At 43.0% G+C, this 11476-nt stretch overlaps 1 protein-coding gene across 5 annotated transcripts in view; it reads right to left on the reverse strand.

Annotated features, from left to right (window-relative positions):
* The window catches only part of LOC141065356 (mitochondrial inner membrane protein Mpv17-like), a 102890-nt gene extending 92409 nt beyond the window's left edge, over positions 1–10481 (reverse strand). For all 5 annotated transcript variants that reach the window (XR_012226404.1, XR_012226403.1, XR_012226402.1 and 2 more), the window contains exon 1: positions 10402–10481. The gene's annotated coding sequence lies outside the window, so the exon portion shown is untranslated. The remainder of the gene's footprint in view (positions 1–10401) is intronic.
* Between the last annotated feature and the right edge of the window lie 995 nt (positions 10482–11476).

An 11476-nucleotide genomic window follows, 5' to 3' on the forward strand; every position in this document is an offset into this window, starting at 1 on the left:
ATACTCTGTCAGCACAGTGCTGTGTGCACAGGACAAGCATTATATATACAGTATATACATGTGTGTGCATCATATATACATGTGACATCACTGCGGGGTATATATGGCGTATACTCTGTCAGCACAGCGCTGTGTGCACAGGACAAGCATTATATATACAGTATATACATGTGTGTACATCATATATACATGTGACATCACTGCGGGGTATATACGGTGTATACTCTGTCAGCACAGCGCTGTGTGCACAGGACAAGCATTATATATACAGTATGTACATGTGTGTGCATCATATATACATGTGACATCACTGCGGGGTATATACGGTGTATACTCTGTCAGCACAGTGCTGTGTGCACAGGACAAGCATTATATATACAGTATATACATGTGTGTACATCATATATACATGTGACATCACTGCGGGGTATATACGGCGTATACTCTGTCAGCACAGTGCTGTGTGCACAGGACAAGCATTATATATACAGTATATACATGTGTGTGCATCATATATACATGTGACATCACTGCGGGGTATATATGGCGTATACTCTGTCAGCACAGCGCTGTGTGCACAGGACAAGCATTATATATACAGTATATACATGTGTGTACATCATATATACATGTGACATCACTGCGGGGTATATATGGCGTATACTCTGTCAGCACAGCGCTGTGTGCACAGGACAAGCATTATATATACAGTATATACATGTGTGTACATCATATATACATGTGACATCACTGCGGGGTATATACGGTGTATACTCTGTCAGCACAGTGCTGTGTGCACAGGACAAGCATTATATATACATGTGTGTGCATCATATATACATGTGACATCACTGCGGGGTATATACGGTGTATACTCTGTCAGCACAGCGCTGTGTGCACAGGACAAGCATTATATATACAGTATATACATGTGTGTGCATCATATATACATGTGACATCACTGCGGGGTATATATGGCGTATACTCTGTCAGTACAGCGCTGTGTGCACAGGACAAGCATTATATATACAGTATATACATGTGTGTACATCATATATACATGTGACATCACTGCGGGGTATATACGGCGTATACTCTGTCAGCACAGTGCTGTGTGCACAGGACAAGCATTATATATACAGTATATACATGTGTGTGCATCATATATACATGTGACATCACTGCGGGGTATATATGGCGTATACTCTGTCAGCACAGCGCTGTGTGCACAGGACAAGCATTATATATACAGTATATACATGTGTGTACATCATATATACATGTGACATCACTGCGGGGTATATACGGTGTATACTGTGTCAGCACAGCGCTGTGTGCACAGGACAAGCATTATATATACAGTATATACATGTGTGTACATCATATATACATGTGACATCACTGCGGGGGTATATATGGCGTATACTCTGTCAGTACAGCGCTGTGTGCACAGGACAAGCATTATATATACAGTATATACATGTGTGTGCATCATATATACATGTGACATCACTGCGGGGTATATACGGTGTATACTCTGTCAGCACAGCGCTGTGTGCACAGGACAAACATTATATATACAGTATATACATGTGTGTGCATCATATATACATGTGACATCACTGCGGGGGTATATACGGTGTATACTCTGTCAGCACAGTGCTGTGTGCACAGGACAAGCATTATATATACAGTATATACATGTGTGTACATCATATATACATGTGACATCACTGCGGGGTATATACGGTGTATACTCTGTCAGCACAGTGCTGTGTGCACAGGACAAGCATTATATATACAGTATATACATGTGTGTACATCATATATACATGTGACATCACTGCGGGGGTATATACGGTGTATACTCTGTCAGCACAGTGCTGTGTGCACAGGACAAGCATTATATATACAGTATATACATGTGTGTACATCATATATACATGTGACATTACTGCGGGGTATATACGGTGCATACTCTGTCAGCACAGTGCTGTGTGCACAGGACAAGCATTATATATACAGTATATACATGTGTGTGCATCATATATACATGTGACATCACTGCGGGGTATATACGGTGTATACTCTGTCAGCACAGCGCTGTGTGCACAGGACAAACATTATATATACAGTATGTACATGTGTGTGCATCATATATACATGTGACATCACTGCGGGGGTATATATGGCGTATACTCTGTCAGCACAGTGCTGTGTGCACAGGACAAGCATTATATATACAGTATGTACATGTGTGTGCATCATATATACATGTGACATCACTGCGGGGTATATACGGTGTATACTCTGTCAGCACAGCGCTGTGTGCACAGGACAAACATTATATATACAGTATATACATGTGTGTGCATCATATATACATGTGACATCACTGCGGGGGTATATATGGCGTATACTCTGTCAGCACAGTGCTGTGTGCACAGGACAAGCATTATATATACAGTATATACATGTGTGTGCCTCATATATACATGTGACATCACTGCGGGGTATATACGGTGTATACTCTGTCAGCACAGCGCTGTGTGCACAGGACAAACATTATATATACAGTATATACATGTGTGTGCATCATATATACATGTGACATCACTGCGGGGTATATATGGCGTATACTCTGTCAGCACAGCGCTGTGTGCACAGGACAAGCATTATATATACAGTATGTACATGTGTGTGCATCATATATACATGTGACATCACTGCGGGGTATATACGGTGTATACTCTGTCAGCACAGCGCTGTGTGCACAGGACAAGCATTATATATACAGTATATACATGTGTGTGCATCATATATACATGTGACATCACTGCGGGGGTATATACGGTGTATACTCTGTCAGCACAGCGCTGTGTGCACAGGACAAACATTATATATACAGTATATACATGTGTGTACAGCATATATACATGTGACATCACTGCGGGGTATATATGGTGTATACTCTGTCAGCACAGCGCTGTGTGCACAGGACAAGCATTATATATACAGTATATACATGTGTGTGCATCATATATACATGTGACATCACTGCGGGGTATATATGGTGTATACTCTGTCAGCACAGCGCTGTGTGCACAGGACAAGCATTATATATACAGTATATACATGTGTGTGCATCATATATACATGTGACATCACTGCGGGTGTATATACGGTGTATACTCTGTCAGCACAGTGCTGTGTGCACAGGACAAGCATTATATATACAGTATATACATGTGTGTACATCATATATACATGTGACATCACTGCGGGGTATATACGGCGTATACTCTGTCAGCACAGTGCTATGTGCACAGGACAAGCATTATATATACAGTATATACATGTGTGTGCATCATATATACATGTGACATCACTGCGGGGTATATATGGCGTATACTCTGTCAGCACAGCGCTGTGCGCACAGGACAAGCATTATATATACAGTATATACATGTGTGTACATCATATATACATGTGACATCACTGCGGGGTATATATGGCGTATACTCTGTCAGCACAGCGCTGTGTGCACAGGACAAGCATTATATATACAGTATATACATGTGTGTACATCATATATACATGTGACATCACTGCGGGGTATATACGGTGTATACTCTGTCAGCACAGTGCTGTGTGCACAGGACAAGCATTATATATACAGTATATACATGTGTGTGCATCATATATACATGTGACATCACTGCGGGGGTATATACGGTGTATACTCTGTCAGCACAGCGCTGTGTGCACAGGACAAGCATTATATATACAGTATATACATGTGTGTACATCATATATACATGTGACATCACTGCGGGGGTATATACGGTGTATACTCTGTCAGCACAGTGCTGTGTGCACAGGACAAGCATTATATATACAGTATATACATGTGTGTACATCATATATACATGTGACATCACTGCGGGGTATATATGGCGTATACTCTGTCAGCACAGCGCTGTGTGCACAGGACAAGCATTATATATACAGTATATACATGTGTGTACATCATATATACATGTGACATCACTGCGGGGTATATACGGTGTATACTCTGTCAGCACAGCGCTGTGTGCACAGGACAAGCATTATATATACAGTATATACATGTGTGTGCATCATATATACATGTGACATCACTGCGGGGTATATACGGTGTATACTCTGTCAGCACAGTGCTGTGTGCACAGGACAAGCATTATATATACAGTATATACATGTGTGTGCATCATATATACATGTGACATCACTGCGGGGTATATACGGCGTATACTCTGTCAGCACAGTGCTGTGTGCACAGGACAAGCATTATATATACAGTATATACATGTGTGTACATCATATATACATGTGACATCACTGCGGGGTATATATGGTGTATACTCTGTCAGCACAGCGCTGTGTGCACAGGACAAGCATTATATATACAGTATATACATGTGTGTACATCATATATACATGTGACATTACTGCGGGGTATATATGGTGTATACTCTCAGCACAGCGCTGTGTGCACAGGACAAGCATTATATATACAGTATATACATGTGTGTGCATCATATATACATGTGACATCACTGCGGGGTATATATGGTGTATACTCTGTCAGCACAGCGCTGTGTGCACAGGACAAGCATTATATATACAGTATATACATGTGTGTGCATCATATATACATGTGACATCACTGCGGGGTATATACGGTGTATACTCTGTCAGCACAGCGCTGTGTGCACAGGACAAGCATTATATATACAGTATATACATGTGTGTGCATCATATATACATGTGACATCACTGCGGGGTATATACGGTGTATACTCTGTCAGCACAGCGCTGTGTGCACAGGACAAGCATTATATATACAGTATATACATGTGTGTGCATCATATATACATGTGACATCACTGCGGGGTATATATGGTGTATACTCTGTCAGCACAGCGCTGTGTGCACAGGACAAGCATTATATATACAGTATGTACATGTGTGTACATCATATATACATGTGACATTACTGCGGGGTATATATGGTGTATACTCTCAGCACAGCGCTGTGTGCACAGGACAAGCATTATATATACAGTATATACATGTGTGTGCATCATATATACATGTGACATCACTGCGGGGTATATATGGTGTATACTCTGTCAGCACAGCGCTGTGTGCACAGGACAAGCATTATATATACAGTATATACATGTGTGTGCATCATATATACATGTGACATCACTGCGGGGTATATACGGTGTATACTCTGTCAGCACAGCGCTGTGTGCACAGGACAAGCATTATATATACAGTATATACATGTGTGTGCATCATATATACATGTGACATCACTGCGGGGTATATACGGTGTATACTCTGTCAGCACAGCGCTGTGTGCACAGGACAAGCATTATATATACAGTATATACATGTGTGTACATCATATATACATGTGACATCACTGCGGGGGTATATACGGTGTATACTCTGTCAGCACAGCGCTGTGTGCACAGGACTAGCATTATATATACAGTATATACATGTGTGTACATCATATATACATGTGACATCACTGCGGGGTATATACGGCGTATACTCTGTCAGCACAGCGCTGTGTGCACAGGACAAGCATTATATATACAGTATGTACATGTGTGTACATCATATATACATGTGACATCACTGCGGGGTATATATGGTGTATACTCTGTCAGCACAGCGCTGTGTGCACAGGACAAGCATTATATATACAGTATATACATGTGTGTGCATCATATATACATGTGACATCACTGCGGGGTATATATGGTGTATACTCTGTCAGCACAGTGCTGTGTGCACAGGACAAGCATTATATATACAGTATATACATGTGTGTGCATCATATATACATGTGACATCACTGCGGGGTATATATGGTGTATACTCTGTCAGCACAGCGCTGTGTGCACAGGACAAGCATTATATATACAGTATATACATGTGTGTGCATCATATATACATGTGACATCACTGCGGGGTATATACGGTGTATACTCTGTCAGCACAGCGCTGTGTGCACAGGACAAGCATTATATATACAGTATATACATGTGTGTGCATCATATATACATGTGACATCACTGCGGGGTATATACGGTGTATACTCTGTCAGCACAGCGCTGTGTGCACAGGACAAGCATTATATATACAGTATGTACATGTGTGTACATCATATATACATGTGACATCACTGCGGGGTATATATGGTGTATACTCTGTCAGCACAGTGCTGTGTGCACAGGACAAGCATTATATATACAGTATATACATGTGTGTGCATCATATATACATGTGACATCACTGCGGGGTATATATGGTGTATACTCTGTCAGCACAGCGCTGTGTGCACAGGACAAGCATTATATATACAGTATATACATGTGTGTGCATCATATATACATGTGACATCACTGCGGGGTATATATGGCGTATACTCTGTCAGCACAGCGCTGTGTGCACAGGACAAGCATTATATATACAGTATATACATGTGTGTGCATCATATATACATGTGACATCACTGCGGGGTATATACGGTGTATACTCTGTCAGCACAGCGCTGTGTGCACAGGACAAGCATTATATATACAGTATGTACATGTGTGTACATCATATATACATGTGACATCACTGCGGGGTATATATGGCGTATACTCTGTCAGCACAGCGCTGTGTGCACAGGACAAGCATTATATATACAGTATATACATGTGTGTACATCATATATACATGTGACATCACTGCGGGGTATATACGGTGTATACTGTGTCAGCACAGCGCTGTGTGCACAGGACAAGCATTATATATACAGTATATACATGTGTGTGCATCATATATACATGTGACATCACTGCGGGGTATATACGGCGTATACTCTGTCAGCACAGCGCTGTGTGCACAGGACAAGCATTATATATACAGTATGTACATGTGTGTACATCATATATACATGTGACATCACTGCGGGGTATATACGGTGTATACTCTGTCAGCACAGTGCTGTGTGCACAGGACAAGCATTATATATACAGTATGTACATGTGTGTACATCATATATACATGTGACATCACTGCGGGGTATATACGGCGTATACTCTGTCAGCACAGCGCTGTGTGCACAGGACAAGCATTATATATACAGTATGTACATGTGTGTACATCATATATACATGTGACATCACTGCGGGGTATATACGGCGTATACTCTGTCAGTACAGCGCTGTGTGCACAGGACAAGCATTATATATACAGTATATACATGTGTGTGCATCATATATACATGTGACATCACTGCGGGGTATATACGGTGTATACTCTGTCAGCACAGTGCTGTGTGCACAGGACAAGCATTATATATACAGTATATACATGTGTGTGCATCATATATACATGTGACATCACTGCGGGGTATATATGGCGTATACTCTGTCAGCACAGCGCTGTGTGCACAGGACAAGCATTATATATACAGTATATACATGTGTGTGCATCATATATACATGTGACATCACTGCGGGGTATATATGGCGTATACTCTGTCAGCACAGCGCTGTGTGCACAGGACAAGCATTATATATACAGTATATACATGTGTGTACATCATATATACATGTGACATCACTGCGGGGTATATACGGTGTATACTCTGTCAGCACAGTGCTGTGTGCACAGGACAAGCATTATATATACAGTATATACATGTGTGTACATCATATATACATGTGACATCACTGCGGGGTATATACGGTGTATACTCTGTCAGCACAGCGCTGTGTGCACAGGACAAGCATTATATATACAGTATATACATGTGTGTGCATCATATATACATGTGACATCACTGCGGGGTATATATGGCGTATACTCTGTCAGCACAGCGCTGTGTGCACAGGACAAGCATTATATATACAGTATATACATGTGTGTGCATCATATATACATGTGACATCACTGCGGGGTATATATGGCGTATACTCTGTCAGCACAGCGCTGTGTGCACAGGACAAGCATTATATATACAGTATATACATGTGTGTGCATCATATATACATGTGACATCACTGCGGGGTATATACGGTGTATACTCTGTCAGCACAGCGCTGTGTGCACAGGACAAGCATTATATATACAGTATATACATGTGTGTACATCATATATACATGTGACATCACTGCGGGGTATATACGGTGTATACTCTGTCAGCACAGCGCTGTGTGCACAGGACAAGCATTATATATACAGTATATACATGTGTGTACATCATATATACATGTGACATCACTGCGGGGTATATACGGTGTATACTCTGTCAGCACAGCGCTGTGTGCACAGGACAAGCATTATATATACAGTATATACATGTGTGTGCATCATATATACATGTGACATCACTGCGGGGGTATATACGGCGTATACTCTGTCAGCACAGCGCTGTGTGCACAGGACAAGCATTATATATACAGTATATACATGTGTGTGCATCATATATACATGTGACATCACTGCGGGGTATATACGGTGTATACTCTGTCAGCACAGTGCTGTGTGCACAGGACAAGCATTATATATACAGTATATACATGTGTGTGCATCATATATACATGTGACATCACTGCGGGGGTATATACGGCGTATACTCTGTCAGCACAGCGCTGTGTGCACAGGACAAGCATTATATATACAGTATATACATGTGTGTGCATCATATATACATGTGACATCACTGCGGGGTATATATGGTGTATACTCTGTCAGCACAGCGCTGTGTGCACAGGACAAGCATTATATATACAGTATATACATGTGTGTACATCATATATACATGTGACATCACTGCGGGGTATATACGGTGTATACTCTGTCAGCACAGCGCTGTGTGCACAGGACAAGCATTATATATACAGTATATACATGTGTGTGCATCATATATACATGTGACATCACTGCGGGGTATATATGGCGTATACTCTGTCAGCACAGCGCTGTGTGCACAGGACAAGCATTATATATACAGTATATACATGTGTGTGCATCATATATACATGTGACATCACTGCGGGGTATATACGGTGTATACTCTGTCAGCACAGCGCTGTGTGCACAGGACAAGCATTATATATACAGTATATACATGTGTGTGCATCATATATACATGTGACATCACTGCGGGGGTATATACGGTGTATACTCTGTCAGCACAGCGCTGTGTGCACAGGACAAGCATTATATATACAGTATATACATGTGTGTGCATCATATATACATGTGACATCACTGCGGGGTATATACGGCGTATACTCTGTCAGCACAGCGCTGTGTGCACAGGACAAGCATTATATATACAGTATATACATGTGTGTACATCATATATACATGTGACATCACTGCGGGGTATATACGGTGTATACTCTGTCAGCACAGCGCTGTGTGCACAGGACAAGCATTATATATACAGTATATACATGTGTGTGCATCATATATACATGTGACATCACTGCGGGGTATATACGGTGTATACTCTGTCAGCACAGCGCTGTGTGCACAGGACAAGCATTATATATACAGTATATACATGTGTGTACATCATATATACATGTGACATCACTGCGGGGTATATACGGTGTATACTCTGTCAGCACAGCGCTGTGTGCACAGGACAAACATTATATATACAGTATATACATGTGTGTGCATCATATATACATGTGACATCACTGCGGGGGTATATATGGCGTATACTCTGTCAGCACAGCGCTGTGTGCACAGGACAAGCATTATATATACAGTATATACATGTGTGTGCATCATATATACATGTGACATCACTGCGGGGTATATATGGCGTATACTCTGTCAGCACAGCGCTGTGTGCACAGGACAAGCATTATATATACAGTATATACATGTGTGTACATCATATATACATGTGACATCACTGCGGGGTATATACGGTGTATACTCTGTCAGCACAGCGCTGTGTGCACAGGACAAACATTATATATACAGTATATACATGTGTGTACATCATATATACATGTGACATCACTGCGGGGTATATATGGCGTATACTCTGTCAGCACAGCGCTGTGTGCACAGGACAAGCATTATATATACAGTATATACATGTGTGTACATCATATATACATGTGACATCACTGCGGGGTATATACGGTGTATACTCTGTCAGCACAGCGCTGTGTGCACAGGACAAGCATTATATATACAGTATATATATATATATACACACATGAATATACAGTATATCTAGATATACACACATACACAGTGTTATCGCGGAGTGTTAGGCTCTTACACACTCACACACCGTCACAATGTGACACTCACCGTGGAGCTTGAAACAGGAAGTGATGTCACAGGGAGCAGAGCATGATGGGACGTGTAGTTTTCACCCTGCTGCGATCACGTGGTGTGACGGCCCTTCCTGTAGTAACCCCTTGGTGACCGGGCCGAGGATCAGGCTCCGCGGGGTCGTGGAGGTTTTCTGCTCCCCCCATTAGGAGACGCAGGAGTCTCTTTTTTCCTCACACAGGGATCAGCCGCCGCTTTGTGCCCTGGCTGTGGACATGGCGACTTGTCCGCTCCTCGTCCGTCCGGTCACAGATTGGCCCCGTTCACACTGCGGTCCCTTCGGTTTTTACTTCCCTTCCCCCACAGACCAGGATTCGGGGGTGTGCGTCTTCTGGAGCCGTCCCTCCGCAGGCGCCGTCCTCGCCCGGATCCCGATCTGCGGGGGTTGGATGGAACCGACCAGTGTGGGACAAAGCGCCGTGTGAACGCTCCCTTATCGGAACTATCCCCAGATATGTTTCCGGGCCCCGAGGCGCCGGCGCTCTCATTGTGCGATGTTTCTCGGACAGTCTTACAGAGAACAGTCCCCACACTGACTGCCGCCTACAGTCATCTGTCCCCAGCCACGGGGGGCGCCAGAGAGAATGGGAGAAAGCTGCTCCTCGCAGGCGGAGCCCGCTCCTCAGAGGCGGAGCCACGTAACACCCCCACATCATCCCAGAGTGAGATCTACACCCCAGGGCTTCAGCTGTGGGTCTCATGGACTGGAGAGATCTCATTTCAGGAGATAATGGGGTCTAATGATAGGAAATGGGCAGCACGGAGGGGCCATAATCCTGTGCAGCCATCTCCATGGGCCGCCTCTGCCGCAGGGGCTTCTCCTTCCTGTACAGCTCAGCAGAATCATGAGACATTGAGGGTGGAAGAGCTGATATACGTGGGAGAGCAGCAGCCATTACCTACAGAGGACAACAGGAGGAGCGAGACACAACAGACCGAGCGGCATCTGCAGTCTGCCCATCGCACACCCCGCATAAGCCTGCAGCTGTTCACTCAGTGACATTGCACCAGCACCCATCCTGGCCTCTCCCACTCCGCGACCTGCTTCCTC

This window comes from Dendrobates tinctorius, unplaced genomic scaffold, assembly GCF_039654945.1.
Source record: "Dendrobates tinctorius isolate UK_male_01 unplaced genomic scaffold, ASM3965494v1 ptg000251l, whole genome shotgun sequence".
In the NCBI taxonomy this organism is placed as follows: Eukaryota; Metazoa; Chordata; class Amphibia; order Anura; family Dendrobatidae; genus Dendrobates; species Dendrobates tinctorius.